This window comes from Lactuca saligna, chromosome 4, assembly GCF_052625555.1.
Source record: "Lactuca saligna cultivar CGN05327 chromosome 4, ASM5262555v1, whole genome shotgun sequence".
Lineage (NCBI taxonomy): Eukaryota > Viridiplantae > Streptophyta > Magnoliopsida > Asterales > Asteraceae > Lactuca > Lactuca saligna.
The window spans coordinates 315,619,734-315,636,933 of record NC_136420.1 but is presented as its reverse complement, the minus strand read 5'-3'; positions in this window follow the sequence as shown (position 1 = coordinate 315,636,933).

The following is a 17,200-nucleotide window of genomic DNA, read 5'->3' as shown; positions in this document are numbered from 1 at the left end:
GTGGGTTGTTGGTCTATGGGCCATGACTGGAAATTTTGGATAGAGTATTTTGGGCCCAATTATTGTTATGGACCTTCGATCGAGGCCCACTTGGTGAGGTGGGCCCAATTTGGTAAATTGGGCCAATATTGGACTTTGTATAAGATTTGGACTTTGGCCTTGGCCCGATAACTGAATTTATGCTTGGCCTAAGGGTATTTGTGCTATGTGGTCTAGTTCGGGATTTGCGGTGAGTTGGTGATTCGAGAATCTGCTTCTTCAGTTCAGAGTATCGGCAATCGCGAGGCGAGTTATCCTCACTATATCAACAGGGTCTAAGGCACTAAGGCCAACCCTTTATCGGATTGAGATCCAGGTATTTGTTGTTATGCTATTGCTTTGATATGTTTGCATCCTGGTAGTTAGGATGGTATATGCTATTGACCGGTTAGGTCAGTATCCTGGTTAGGATGATGATATGTTATGTGATCTGTTTGATCGGCTTGTTGACGGTGAACTGTTATATGATTGTATGTTCATGTGCACATGGTTTTTTGGACTGGAGTTGGGTTGAGGCGGGTCTTGCTTTGTGTTGTAGGCTAAGATACCCAGGGCGGACCGGTTGTTCTGAAGGCCCAGCGAGCGGTCCGGATAGGCTGTAGGCCCCACGAGGGCGGACCAGACGTGCCGAGGCTCGGAGAGTGGACTAGGCCGATTGAAGGCCCGTTGCGGGCGGACCAGTCATACTGTAGACTCAGAGAGTGGACCAGGTGGGTTGAAGGCCCGGTGCGGGCGGACCAACCACACTGCAGACTTGAGGGACATGACTAGACTCGGAGGGTGGACCCGGTGGACTGAAGGCCCGATACGGCGGACTAGTCACACAGTAGACCCGATATGCTTGGCTGTTCTGTGATTCGGTTATGATATGACATGTTATATGTGTATGGTATATGTGGTTGGTATTTTGGGGGTATCTCACTAAGATTTCGGGTTTACAGTTGTGGTTTAATGTTTTTCAGATTCTTCAGGAGACCGTGGCAAGGCGAAGGCGTGATCGTACCGCTCCTCGTGTTTATGTTTATGACATGGTTCTGGGAACACTCTGATAATAAATGTATTGAAAACCTTTTTGTAATAACATTATTAAAATGGGTTGTTTTTGAAAAGTTTAAATTTTGTTGAAATTTTTGGTCGTTACAAGTTGGTATCAGAGCCTTGGTTTGAGTGAATTGGATGAACATTCGTGTGAATCCAGTCTCAAATAAAGGAGAGTTTTTAAAAGAGAATTTAAAATGGTTTTCAAATTAAGAAAAAGGAGGACGCGGAGGTACGATCAGCTGGAGCCAGTAGCTAACCCCAAAATCCTATACATGATATTTGTTTTCGAGCTTTGATAGAACAACATGCTAGTAATAGGCTAGGGATGTTCAAGATTTCATGATAATATTGCCTGTTTTATGATGCCTGCTAGCCTGGGGTCTCCTTCTGTATGAGATTTTCAGTGTTCCTCTAGGAGCGAGGATTGAGCGCTTGCTATGCATATTTGTCACTAGGGTGTTGTGTTTGTACTTCATACAAATATGGGTAGGTGTGGAAGGTAGTATGGGCCCGTACTACTGAAAGCACATGACCCATACGCGTATCAGGGAAACCATGACCTCTAGGGTTGGGTTGAGAGTTGGTTCCCGGGATAGTGGGAAATGTCTAAGATTTTGTGTTTTATTTTCAGTATGGAGATTTCGAGGCATGCTGGGAGTGGATCCGGGTCAGGATCGGGAGCAGGAGAGGGAGTTCCGAGCGGGTCAGTACCGCCCGAGGTTATCGGTCAGATGAGCACGTGCGAGTTGAATGCGAGGATTCGTGAGATCCTGCATGATGAGGTTGCTGCGTTGTTCCGGGCCGAGCTGCCGGAACTGTTTGGGTCGATCAAGACCCCCATGGTGGAGTATTTTGTTGAGCGCTATGCGGCTCTCACTGGGACGGTTGCCGCGGCAGCTACAACAGCTGTAGCAGCGGCAGGGGGAGGAGCTGGTAGAGGTTTCCAGTATCGAGACTTCGATAATACGAAGCCTCCCACCTTTGATGGAGTTCAGGACCCGATCGTTGCTATGAGATGGTTATCGGATGTGGAGGGGTGTTTCTTCAGGTATTCATGCCCTGCTGATCAGAGGGTGAGGTGTGCTCTGAACCTGTTAAGGCTCGGGGCAAAGGATTGGTGGAGATGGACCACGGGGTCATATTCGGATGCACAGAGGGCTGCGGTTTCATGGGATCTGTTGAATATTTTAGTGTTGCGTCTTGGGCTTTTTGATTTGTAATCGGATTGGGCTTGTCCATCCATAGTTATGTAGAATAGTTTCCTTTATCTAGATAAGTTGTTAGGGTTTTGTTATAAATATATGCATGTATGTATGCGTATATAATAGAGAATAGTCGTTCACGTTGATTCTTGTAAGCCTAATATTTATCTCTATAGATTGAAGTTCTTAATCGAGCTCTTCTGGGGTATTTAGCATTAATCATTCGACATATTCATTGCAATACTTGTGTTCTTATTTACGTTCTTATTTATATTTTGCTTAGAATCATACGATCCTGATAGAACTTTGTTCTAACAATTGGTATTAGAGCAGGAGATTGTGTTCGTCGATACACTTCTCTTCTGTATTCACAAATAGTTAGGGTTTCTGCTTTTATTGAAGCCGTCGTCTTCTTAACGATGACTACCCAGCTTTGATAAAACCCTAATCTCAAGTTTACAGGTAAGATTCTAGCAACTCACCATGTCTCATGATGATATGCATACAAACCCTATTAACATCTCAAACAACATCGGATCTACAACTAGAGTTCCCATACTCTACACTCAAGACTACGAAGTATGGGCTCATCACTTTGAAGATTACATGGTTGGATCCGAAGATAATGGCTATCAAATCTGGGAAGCTATTGTTCTTGGACCGTTTGTTCACTCAGAAACAAACACCATTGTCAAGACACAGAAAGATTACAACAAGTTGGTGACAGATGTTCAGAAGATGCCGCAAGATGAGAAGGACAAGATTCTATGTAATGTCAAAGCCATGAGAATGATAAGATTCACCTTACAATCTGACACCTTTCGGCTTGTAGGCTCATGCACAACTGCTATGGAAATCTGGGATAGGTTGAAGGAACTCTACTCAACTGATGAGGATCTGGAACACTCCATTCAAACTCTGTTGCTGTCAGAATTTGGAGTGTTTGAACAGAAACCTGAAGAGAAGCTCATTCAGACCTTTGATCGGTTCAATCATCTTTTAAGTAAGATGATCAAGCATGGAATTGAAAGGAAGTTGATCGAACAGAAAGTTACATTCATGAACGGGCTCAGACCAGAATAGATGGCTGTGGTTTCCACTGTGAAGGCGCATGAACAGTTCAAATCCTACTCTCTGGCGAAACTAGATGGTATACTGAAGTCACATGAAAGTGTTGTAACTAAGGAGGCGAAAGTGGTCTCTGGCATGGGATCGCTGGCTCTTGTCTCTAATGGAAAAAGTACTGTTGAGGAAGAAGAAGAGTTAGACATGTCAGAATGTGATCTTACAAGTGAGGAGTATGCTCTAATGATAACAAATCCAAATAAATTCGCAAGAAGAAAATTTCCCACCAATAAGAACCGAAATTGGAAAGGAAGTTACAGTTCTGAGAAAGTAAAAGAGGAACCGAAAGGTTCTTCTCAAAAGGTGGAAGAGAAAAAGGAAAACAAGCTTGCAGGAGACTCTGGATATGACTGCAATTACTGTCACGACAAGAACCACTTTGCCAAAGATTGCATGTTAAGAAAGATGGCTGAGAAAAGAGAGGGTGAAGATGATGAAGCGTATTACATGCGAAAACTTGAAGAACTCAAAAAGAAAAAGGCTTCCAACAGCTCGATGAATGCTCTAATTGTATAAGAAAATGCAGGGGAAGATGAGTTTGGCGGCGTACAAGTCTACTCAACAGACTCTGAAGATGAAGAGGTTAGAAGACCCATGCATGGAAATGCGTTTCTGGCTAAGAATGGAGGTTCTGGTGGAAAATGCTTGATCGTCACTGCTGGTCCATCAACCGAAAGTGCAGAAACAGAACCGAACATGACTGAAAACAAGTGTTTTGCAGCCAAGCCAGTGAGTGAGAAGATCAACGACTGCGATCGATTGATCAAGAAGGTACATTCTCTCCTTGAATCTCTTAAAATTTCCAAAACTGAATATCTAGAAGAATTAAATGAACTAAACTTTAAATTTAACAACCTAAGTAGTAGCCTCATGCAAACCCGCTTAGCAAACTCTAACCTAACTGACCAACTCGGCAGGGTGTCTTCAAAAAGTGAGGAGAGAAGGATCTGGATTGAGCAGATGGAAGCAGAGTTAGTTAGGGCTAAGGATGAGAGTATTTATTTGCAAAGATACAATTTGAAATTATTAAAACAAAGAAATGTTTTCTGTTTAATTGCTAAGCGTCTTTATACTAATATTGCTCAATTACATCTTAATTGTGAAATTGGAAAGAAAATACATAAAATGATTTTTCCCTTTCTTGAATTTAAGGAAGATGATGTTATAGCATAGTGTGAATCGGAAGTTTCCTCTGAAGAAACATCCATATCATATAGGCTAGGTTTAGATAAGATAGAAACTTTCATCGATTCTAAGGAACATAAAAGTATGTTAAGAGATATCTTAGATGAAAATGATAGGCTGAAAATTAAAACCGAAACTATACAAACATTCGATGAATCAAATGCCAAAATTGTCAAGGATAATAAAATAATAATAGATAATTCTTCTGAGTTTGAAACGGAGAGTGAAATGAGTGAAATCTCCGTAGAGGATGTTGTTGATTGTTCTGAGTTTGTGAAAAATGAAGCCAAGAGCGAAAAACCTCTTATCTCAGAAAACTCAGCTGAGTTTGCTCGTCTGTCAAAGGAACAGAAACCGAAACTCAAAGAAAAGGCCTTGGTCTATCAGAAGGTACAGACCGTACCAAACCAAGTTTATGCTGTGACTGGAGTCACTCACAGAGAAACAACTGAATTAAGGATGATAGTTGAAGAGGATAATGCTGAAGGATGCGAAGACTATTTCTGGTCTGCTCCCATTGACAATGCAGATGAGACTGTGGGTTTGTCTGAGAGAACCACATGGAGAGTCAAAGGATGATACATACCAAAACCCATCAATAAACCTTCCAGTCTCGATATTCCCGGCACAAGCGGAACGAAAGATGCTCCTGAAGAACCATCAATGCAACCTGATGCACCAATCGAAAGAATGAACCGAAAGGTCCACTCAAGAGATAGGAAGCACCAAAAATTCAAACTAAGGAACGCACCGAAACCTTTGTGGAAGACAAGATAATGAAGGAGAAATCAAAGCCAAGCTTCAATGTTCACAAATCTCAGAAGGAGCTAGCTGAACAGAAAAGACTCAGAAATCAGCGATATGCCTCGAATCTGAATGAACGGAAAAGACATTGGAATTCTCAAAATCCTAACTATGAGCCTCATAGGAAAGAATCCATGGATAAAGGAAAGAAAAAGTTAAAGGAAGATTTCGCTCCTAATTCCTATTATTCCAAATCCCAAAACTGAAAGTCAAGTCTTGGTTCTCAACCAAGTTTCGGTTCTAAACCAAGTTTCGGTCCTCGACCAAGTTTCGGTCATCGACCCAAGTTCAGTCCTAAAACCAGATTCATTCGTAACACCAGTTGCGGTCCCAATTCTAGATATGTATCGTCCAGGTTCCAATATAAACATAAGAGATCCTCCCCTAAATCTAAGAATCAAACGAAAAACACTAAACCAACTAATGAAGATACATTAAAATTTTAAGAAGATAAAACAAAAATCAAGGTGTTTATCATCAAAAGAAAAGTTCAAACAACTCTTGTCAAACAAACTTATTTTGTTGATGCTTCTATTGTTATTCCTTTCTTTGTGAAAAACTCACCAGGACCCAAGAAACTTTGGGTTCCTAAATCTGCTTGAAATTGCAGGTAATCAGTGACGAGCAATTCGACGACGAATGGTATATAGACATTGGCTGCTCGCGTCACATGGCAGGAAGAAAGGAGGAACTAAGGGAGTTTCGGTCTCTAAAGGATGGTGGTTCTGTGAAATTTGGAAACAATTCCTATGGAACAATCAAAGGATACGGGATGATAACTAATGGGGACTTTTCCATCAGAAAGGTGGCTTATGTGGAGGGATTGCAGCACAACCTCATCACTGTCTCGCAATTAGTTGTGGGCACAGGCTTAAAGGTATCATTTGATGATACAGGATCTGAGATAATAGAAAAACAAACCAAGAAAGTTCTGCTAAAATCTGCACGAAAAGGAGAAATGTATCCTCTGAATCTTAATCCTATTCGAGGGACACCAACTATCTGTCTGCTATCAAAGGCAAACACTGATGAAAGTTGGCTTCGGCATCGACGTCTATCTCACCTGAACTTCAAAGATATCAACAAATTAGTAATTGGTGATCACGTTCGAGGTATTCCTCTTCTAAAGTTCGAAAAGGAGCATTTATGTGCAGCATGTGAAATGGGAAAGCAAAGCAGAAAAAGCCACCCAACACGCATTAATACCAAGATTGTGGAAGCACTTGAACTGCTACATATCGATTTGTGTGGACCATCTGCTATAGAGAGTATCACTGGAAGTAAGTACATTCTAGTAATTGTAGATGATTTTTCACGTTTCACGTGGGTTTTCTTTCTTAGACAGAAATCAGATGCAACTCCCAAGCTGAAGATGTTCATCAAGCAAGTGGAAGTTCAGTTAAAGAAGACTGTGAGAAACACCAGAAGTGACAATGGGTTGGAATTCAAAAACAAGGATTTCGAAGACTTCCTGGCTGATAAGGGGATCACACACAACTTTTTGGCTCCTTATACACCACAACAAAACAGAATTGTTGAAAGATGATACCTATCGTTGTGTGAAGCAGCTAGGACCATGCTCAGCTATGCCTCTCTACCTCTATACTTTTGGGCTGATGCCATTGCTGCGGCCTGTTATACTCAAAATCGGTCCTTCCTCAACAAGCGATTCTCAATAACTCCTTATGAGATTTTAAACAATCGGAAACCAAACGTTAAGTTTTTCCACATATTCGGTTCCAGGTGTTTTATTCTTAATTCTAAAGAAAACCGAAATAAGTTTGACGTTAAAGCCGATGAGGGGATCTTTCTGGGTTATTCTCTGTCATAAAAAACATACTGAGTGTTGAACAAGCGTTCCAAAAGAATAGAAGAGACTTACTATGTCACCTTTGACGACAATTACATGAAGAAGGTTCAAAGGACAGAAGATGCCTCTGGAGACATCTTTCCAGCATCTGGACAGGTGTCAGTTCCAATATCCAATCTGTTTGATGAATACATTCGGTTGTTCGATGAAACAGAAAAGGCAATACATTCGGAGGTAATAGCAGCAAACAACAAGGTAAATAATATGAAGAAAGTAATAGATGAACCGGCCAAATCAATGGAAACCAAAACTCCTACTCCTAAACCATCACCTAGTACTTCAAACTCCGATTCACTGTTCCAGGGGGAGAACTCTAACACTTTCAAACCATCTGGAGTTTCTGTCGAGGGGGAGAATTACCATTCCGCCACATCTGATACTCAAACAACTGAACCAAAATTAACAAGCAAAAATCCAATCGAGGGGGAGACACCCAGTGCCGATTCTGCTGAAGACATAGGCTTCACTTCGCCAGTCGAGGGGGAGAAGGAGAGAACAAATGATAGTTCAACTGATGAAGGTGAAGGGGATAAGTCAGATGTTGAAATTGAAGTTGAAGCAGAACTAAATCCAGAATATGATCCAAGCTATCCTCTGCTAGTAAAATGGACAAAAGACCATCCCAAAGAGCAAATTATTGGTGAATCGTCCGAAAGTGTTCTTACTAGATCTCAACTGAAGGCAAAACAAACAAAATTATTCTCCAAAGTGGAATTTTGTATGTTTAACTCTTTTATCTCCAAAATAGAGCCGAAAACCGTAAATGCTGCACTTGATCATTCTGATTGGGTACAAGGAATGCAGGATGAGCTCAATGAATTCGAACGAAACAGAGTTTGGAGATTGATTCCTACACCGAAAGATGCCTATGTTGTTGGCTTGAAATGGGTATTTAGAAATAAGCTGGACAAAGAAGGTAATGTCATTCGTAACAAGGATCGGTTGGTGGTAAAAGGCTATTGTCAAGAAGAAGGGATTGATTATGAATAAACGCTTACTCCTGTGGCACGGTTAGAGACTGTTCGAATTTTTCTAGCATATGCCGCTCACAAGAACTTCGAAGTTTTCCAAATGGATGTCAAATGTGCATTCATGAATGGAGAATTAGAAGAAACCGTATATGTTGAGCAAGCACCTGTTTTTGTGATTAAAAAGTACCCGGATCATTGCTATGTACTGGATAAAGCTGTCTATGGGCTAAAGCAAGCACCAAGAGCCTGGTATGAAACTCTTACTCGCTTTCTAAAAATGTAAAAGTTTAAACAAGGTTCGATTGACCCAAGCTTCTTTCGAAAAAAGGAAGGCGAACATTTGATGATTGTTCAGATTTATGTCGATGATATCATCTTCGGCTCTACGAATCCTAGCTTAACCGCTGAATTCAGAAAGTTGATGGAGACTAAATTTGAAATGAGCACAATGGGTCCGATTAAATTTTCCTTGGTTTGAATATTAGACAGGGACCAGAAGGCGTCTTTATAAACCAGGAAGCTTACACCAAAAATCTGCTGACTGAATTTGGAATGAAGGGTGATTCAAAAGTAAAGGTTCCAATGGCATTCGGCACCAAGCTGACCCCATCTCTGGAGAAACCGGCTGTAGACATAACTCTTTATCGACAAATGATAGGATCCCTTATGTATCTAACAGCTAGTAGACCAGATATCATGTTCTCTGTTTGTTATTGTGCCAGGTTTCAAGCTAATCCAAGAGAATCCCACATGACTGTTGTGAAGAATATTTTTCGATATCTGAAGAAGACTTCATCTCTCGGTCTCTGGTATACCGCAAGATCCGGATTCTTCATACAAGCCTTTGCAGATGCAGATCTTGGAGGATGTGGATTGGACAGGAAAAGCACTACCGGAGGATGTCAATTCCTTGACGGAAAACTTGTCAGTTGGCAATCAAAGAAGCAAACCTGTGTTTCCTTGTCCACAGCAGAAGCAGAATACATCGCTGCCGCATCATGTACCTCTCAGGTTGTTTGGATTCAAAGTCAGTTAAGATATTATGGGCTGAGTATGAAAAAGATCCCTCTCTACTGTGACTCTGAAAGTGCAATCAGGATTTGTCATAATCCAGTGCAACATTCGAAAACCAAGCACATAGCACTTAGGTATCATTTCATCAAGGATCACGTAGAAGACGGGAACGTTGAAGTACATTTTGTTTGTTCTGCTAATCAACTGGCTGGCATCTTTACTAAAGCCTTACCAGAAACAACCTTCAATAAAATCTTACAAGGCTTGGGTATGATGGAAGGAGAGTCGGTACCGAATTCTCAAATTTCTCCTTAAAATAAAGACAACAGAGATAGACAGAGCGCTCGGTCTATCTATGCTCTAGATTTTTGGGAACCGACATAGACAGATCGCTCTGTATATCTCGGCTCCGTAAATCTCAGCTCCGCTCTATCTACTCTTATTAATAAAATAAGGTTTCGGTTGTATATTTTAAGTTTTTCTGTGTTTATTCTTTTTCAGAAAATTTCAAAAAAAAAAAATCCAAAAATATTTTTCTTTCTGTTTTTATTCTTTTTCAGAAAATTTCAAAAATCTAAAAATATTTTTTATTTCTTTTTCAGAAAATTTACTTAAAATTATTTTATTTGTTTCAATTACTTGTTTGTTTTGTTTGGTGTCTGTTATTAATAGGTAAACACAAGAATAACCGTCAAAAGATCTTAAGCAGGTATGATTTCACTTTTACACAACCTAGTTAAGTGTCCCTAGAAGCATGCTGCTGTATGTTGTCATAAAGCCCCTATGATCTCGAGTAAGCCTTAATGATTCGATCGATACCCATCGTTTCTTCCAAATCAGGCTATTTTAACTCACTCGGTCTAGAGCTACCTTACTCTTCTCATTTGAGTAAAGAGTTTCTCTGCTCTGTCACGCTTATCTAGAAGAAGGTACATTCGGTTCCTTAACCACCTCCTTATATTCTCCATCTACCTTCGGTTCACTAATGTAACCCTTGAGACTCTCGGTCTTTACCACTGAGGTTTATGGTTACACAACATCTGTGTTTATGATCTTAGATATGATTACCACGTTGTAAGTGAAACCCAAAATCCGACACCAAAAATGAATTGACGGTGAGTGAAATATTCAAGCATTAACTGGTTACCTAAGGAAATCTATTTTTATTTTGCGTGATCTTTTATGAAATCGTCTACAGCTAAGACATTTCTTCCAAAAGAGGTCCTTTTTTTTTTTTTTTTTTTTTTTTTTTTTTTTTTTTTGAGATTTCTGCTTCCTATAAGTCATCAACATAATAAACCCCACCTACCTGTTCAAAAGATCACATCGGTCTCACAGGTACCACTACCAACAATCGGTTTTATGTTAAAACCCGATATTCGGTTGGAGGAAAGCCACCCAATGCCTATGATCAAAAGAAGCCTTTCACTGTTTATTAAGAAACAGTTGATCGTATTTTTTGGGAAACCACACAAGCACTTCAAGTCTCTCTTGACTTTAAAGGAAGTGATTCTTGCCCGGAATCCTCTGCTTTCTGTCTTCTAAAAAGACATCACTCACGTCCAATACACACTTCTTTTATTTCTTTATCTTTCACACTCTTATGCACGAAAATTAATATTTTCCAACATTCTAATTGCTGATTGGTATAAGTTTAGTTATCCATTGTAACCAAACACGGGGTAACAGGGAATTTCAAACGGTTCGAAGATAAGATTTGGGCGCGTGAATTTGATCCGTTTCAACCCCACGCGTGCTTACATTTTCCTGGGATTAACCACACTATCAAATCGCGTTTTTTCAGGCGATGTTTTAGCAACCTCATCATCACGATTTCTCTCTCCAAGCAACCGTATAAATAGGCTGATCTTTTTATTTGTTATTTACCAGTCTCAGATTATCTCTCTCATACGAAGTTCAAACTGTTCATCTTCTTCTTCGTTCATCAATGGCGACCTCATCCTCCGCACATGATCAAACTGCAACATCCTCCTTGCTTACAATCCGACCCAACCAAAATATGATAATCGAAATGAGTCCATTCCTCTACGACTCATATATGTTGCATGTAGTGGAATGTCTGAAGTATTCCCCCCTGTTATTAGCCCTAACCCAAGTCGAAGCGGTTCCGATGTCGCTATTATCTCAAGTCTACTCATCAGCGACGTATGATAAGAATAAAGATCGCATCTACTTCACCATTCATGATAAGAAATCTTTGATTTCAAAGACGAGGTTTTGTTCACTTTTAGGGCTCGCAGTTGATTCTTCAATCATCTCGCCTGATTTCATCACTACAACCCAACTCTTCACAATGATGTACGAGATGGGATACACAGACGTGCTTACATTGATTGCGAAGGTCAAGAAGTCATGTTTACCATCGCAGTGGAATGGGTTGCTGACACTGATAATCAAGGGTCTGGCAGAAAGAAGTGGTGGTTCAGATACCACAAGCAAAGGCTTTCTTACCATTCTTTATGGGTTATACAACGGGATCAACCTAGATTATGGCACGATAACCTGGTCCCAAGTGGTGCAGAGTTTGAATACAATGACCCGTCATTCAGAGATTTCTTGTGGTCGTTTCTGGACCTTAATTACAATGAAGGCCATGGATTCTTTGGAGATACCAGTTATAAAGGATGCTCTTCTTGCCTCTATCGCTACATTCCACACCACGAAGATCATTTTGTCAGATCCACGTAAGTTTCTCCATTATGGATCAATTCCCGAATCAATGTACATGTGTGTCACAACACAAAGCACAGTGATCGAAGATTACCGAAAACTTTCTCCAGTTGGTCCAAGGGTTCTGTCTAAAGAAAAACAAGCAGCACTCGATGCCTTGGATCAGCCTGCTACCAGAGTCAAGCGAGTGGTGAAAACAGAGAAAGAAGAAGCAAAGGAGAAAAAGCCGAAAACTTCAAAGCGAAAGGCTGGTGAGGGAGCTTCTTCTCAAACAAAGCCAAAGAAGATTAAAAAGATGGCTAACAGGCCCAAGAGAAATTTGTCTCCTGAACCTGAAACTGTTGAAGATCAAGAAACAAAAACCGAGAATCTTCCAGTCTTCACCAGAGAGCCCACACCAATGAGATCTCCAAACCTACCTCCATCTCCTAAAGATACTCACATTCCTACTCCACCAGTCTCTCCCGAAACTACTAGACTTCCATCTCCTCAACCCACAAAAATTTCCATTCCAACCCCAACACCAAAACAGAAAACTCCACTTTCTGTTCCCACAGATATACCATCCTTTCCTACTGAATCTACCTGTCTACCAACTTCAACCACCAATATCTATGTTACTATCTCAACTACACCCATCTCAACTCCTCTTGCAACAGAATCCATCACCACCACCATTCCCTAAATCCCAGTAGCAGTCAATGTATCTGATACAGGGGCTACTACTGCGATTGAAATTCCTGTTGTTACTAAACCACCATCTCCCACCCCATCCTCTAACTCTGGTGCTACTTTAGGAGGAGATGATGAAGAGTATGATTCTTTATACTTTAGTCCTTACCGGCTTCCAACTGATACTGATGCTGATGCTTCTGCCAATAATCAACATCTTCAAGACATTAATGAAAAGCTAGACCGATTGCTTGTAGACAACAAAGCTTATGGCAGTATTGTCATGAAATCTTTTGTGGAGACTGCTGTTCAGCAATACACTGAAGCCATTGACAAATCCACAGCTGCAGTTGACAAGTCAACAGCTTCGTGTTCACAGGCCACAGAGAATGTTACTGAGGTTGTTCATACAACTCATATTTTCCATGATTCGCTCAAAGCTCATGCTGATACTAATGCAACAAAATATCAAGCTTCTGTGGACTCCTTTTCCCACACTCTTCAAGAAGAAACTACAAAGTTTGATGCCCTTCGTGCTGATCTCAAAACAGAATCCACATCTTTTCTTCAATCCTTAGATTCTCGTTTTGCTTCTTTAACTACAGAAAGAACATTGAAGGAGGACTTGATCAAACACCAGGAAACTATTGAGCTACAGAAAGTACAATTAGCCCAGGCTGAAAAGGAGATCTCTCTGCTCAAGACTCAACGGGCTATCTTTCAAAGTTGCTCTGGTGATGTGAAGAATATCTTGACTGCTCTTCTCCAAGCCCATGATCCCATTCTGACTTTGACTATTCGGAAGCATCTCCAGACTAAACTTCTTCCTGCCATTTCTCTTCTTAGTGAAATGAAAGGTGTCTCGAAGAAAGTCTTTCTTTCGAAACAAGGGGGAGAGGAGAGTAAAGTCAAAACATAACCGAAGGTTAATGTAGCTTCGGTTTCTGGAAAGAAAATTCTAGAAGATAGTGACTCTGATCCTGAAAAGACTATTGTCGAAGCTCTCAAAAGAACGAAAAGAGACAGAGAGCTTGATGAAACTCTGAAGGTGGCGAAAGAGGCTGAAGAGAAGGAGAAAAAGAATAAAGAAGAAGAGGAGGTCTTGCAGTGCAAGAAGATTCTGTTTCCCAAGTGGGACAGAGATACTCTTATCACTCAGGCGATTGATTTTCCTTCCATGTATTGGTTGGAACCAATTGCTTCATTTGAATGTGAGAACTCAAAGGACTCGCAGTTTGACATGCCAATCACTAAAATAGCATTTACTTACCATTGCTTTGAAGTCACAGCTGAGGTTCCTTTTCCCAATTTGAAGGTTGACAGGGAGTTAGTCGATTTTTATTTGAAGAATGGTCAAACGCAGTACTTGACTTGGAGTGCACAGAAGATTACAAGAGTCAAGGTACTGAAATCATCACTTGCTGGGAGATTTATGAATGTACACTTCAATATTAACCGTGGTACTGCAAACACAAAATATTTCATCTCTCTGGCAGATCTTCCCAATCTTAATCCTCATGATTGGATTTTGCTATACAACATTCTGCTCTCAAATCAAAGAGAGTATGAGCCGATTCTGAAACATCTTAAAAGAATGTTGGCCTCCTATATCCATGAGCTTGCCACTATGGATCAGGAGATAGCAAGGGTTATGAATAAGAAGCCAACAGTCAAGCCAGCATCTAAGCCCGGTGATGCAAATAAAATGAAGTTGGGGAAGATTGATTCAATAAACTTGACTGTCATGTTCACTAAGGGTGATAGGTATAAGTTTCAGTTTGCATTGGTTGACAAGCATTTGTTTTCAACAGATTGTTTGGAGCATATAATCAACATCATTCATCGATGCAAGCAGAACTCAGCATCAGACAAGAAGAATTTTACAGATATGCTTCGGTGGTATATAACGTTTAGACAACACATTCTGGCCATTATACCGAGGATATTTGAAACGGTGAAGAAGCCCAATGGTGTGAAAAGAGAATAGAGTTTCTGCTCAAAAGATGCAAAGGGGGAGATTGTTGAATATTTTAGTGTTGCGTCTTGGGCTTTTTGATTTGTAATCAGATTGGGCTTGTCCATCCATAGTTATCTAGAATAGTTTCCTTTATCTAGATAAGTTGTTAGGGTTTTGTTATAAATATATGCATGCATGTATGCGTATATAATAGAGAATAGTCGTTCACGTTGATTCCTGTAACCCTAATATTTATCTCTACAGATTGAAGTTCTTAATCGAGCTCTTCTGGGGTATTTAGCATTAATCATTCGACATATTCATTGCAATACTTGTGTTGTTATTTACATTCTTATTTATATTTTGCATAGAATCATACGATCCTGATAGAACTTTGTTCTAACAGGATCAGTTCAGAGAGATGTTCAGAACTTGTTATGTTCCACGGGTCGAGAGGGAGAGATTGGCTTAGGAGTTCGTTGAGCTGAAGTAGGATTCAGAGTCGGTGATGGAGATCACCAAGATGTTTACTGAGAGGGCGATGTTTTGCCCTGAGTTCGCTTCGGAGCAGGCTCAGATGTCCCGATATCTGAGTATGCTAAAGAGAGATATCAGACAGTTTGTGTCCATGCAGAGGTGCGAGACCTTGTTAGAGTTGCAGGAGGCCGTTAGGAGGCATGAGTTGGAGATTGAGTTGCAGTTGCGTGAGCTGAGGCAAGCTTCGGTGCAGTCGCAGCCGACGTCGAAACGGTCCAAGACCGTTGATTCCAGGGTGGGAGATCAGAGCAGCCATGTTTGTGGGAAGTGTGGGAGGGGTCACACTGGAGTTTGCAGGTCCGGTGGTGCATGCCGCAAGTGCAGAATAGAGGGGCACTATGCGCGGGATTATCGGCAGGCAGCCCCGGGTCGGGATTTGAGGATCTGTTATCATTGTCATCAGGTTGGGCACTTGAGGGTCAACTTTCCACAGCTTGCTGCGAGACTGGTGCAAGTTCCAGCACCGGCCACTTTGAGGATCACGGGTGGAGGTCAGGGTGGAGCAGAGCCCCCAAGGGCTAACGGTTGTGCTTTTCAGCTTACAACAGAGGAGGTCAGAACAGTGCCGGATGCAGCTACGGGTATGTTCTTTTCTTGATATCTAGTTATCTTGTGATTATTGTGGAGTATTGTTATCTGCTAGTCTCATTGTGTGGTTTTCGTTTTGGTATCCGTTGTTCCTTGAGGGTTTGGTATGGTTATGGGTTAGTGTTTGGGTTTTTGTTGGTTATTATTCATGAGGGTTATTAGTGGAAATATGGTGTTAGTTTGAATGACGGGTAGCATCTACAGTCTGAGGAGTGGTTAGCTGAAGATTGAGTTTCTTTCGAGCAGGATGATCAGTGTGGAAATGTGATTTTGTGAAGGTTGCTAGTGCTAGTGGGAATCAGTCCGCGTGTAGGTGTTGGGTTTTGTGCAAGGTTGTTTTGGGAGGTCGGTGAAAGCGACCGGTGGTTGATTGTCAATGCCCTAAGTGGGGGAGAATTGGAAATTCTCAGGAAGGTCGATCGGTATGAGAGATTGTTTAGCTGCTTGGGATTCAACAATGTTTTTGTCAGCAGAGAGCAGGCTAGTATGAGTGAGTGGCAGGCGTGCGGGGTGGGATACAGACCTATGGCATTGATTGTGGAGGGCCTGGGATCAGACCGGGATCGAGTATGTATGACGGAGATAGAGTTCGGAACCCCTAGAGGGCTAGAACAGTATGCATGGGAGGATTTCCCGGAGAGATAACTCGGAGTGATGAATGCTAGTTGAGCGGTCCGGATAGAATGAAGGCCGGTAGGCGTACCAGTCAGGCCGAAGGCTCAGAGGACGGTCCAGCCAGACTCAAGGCCCTAGAGGGCGGTCCAGATTGGCTGAAGGTTTTGATAGTGGTCTTGATTGGCTGAACGCCTAGTAAGGCAGACCAGTCACGCTGAAGACTCTGCAGGTATTGTTAGACCAGTTCGAGGAAATGGGTTGAGTATGTCGTGATGTGTTAGCATTAGAAGGTCTGGCCCTGGGTATTGATCTTGATTGGTGGAGATGGTGCATGGACTCGAGAGTCCTTGTGAACATATTCAGAGCATGTGTATTGTATGGATAGCGGTTATGCTATAAGGGAGTGGTGTAGCGTTTGGCGAGCACCGTGTCACTTGTCGTAGTGACAAGGCGGCCAAGTGGATTTCCTGGGTAAGGAAAAAGAGAGGAATATAGCTCCGAGAGGGAGTGTAAATTCACAGAAGTGAAAGCAAAAGTGCAAAGTTGGGATTGGAGTGGTCCAATTATAGTCATTGAGCAGCGTAATTGCGACCGTGGTATGGGATCACATCCGGGTTGGATGGTCGCTGAGGCTCGGCAGGGATGCATGGATGGAATCTCGGATTTCCAGTTAGACTTTGTTTTTGTGGTGGGGATTCACCCTGAAGGATGTTTGGAAGTGTCATCAGTGTATCGAGTTTTTCCTAACACGAGGACACTGGAGCCAGTTCAGTGTGGTTATGAGATTGTAGGAGAGGACTCGTGGGAGTTGCTTTAAAGCTGAGGCATGTGTAATCCTGTCAGCAAGAAAGGGAAAGTTGGGTTTAGGGATTTGTTGGTTGCGTCTTGA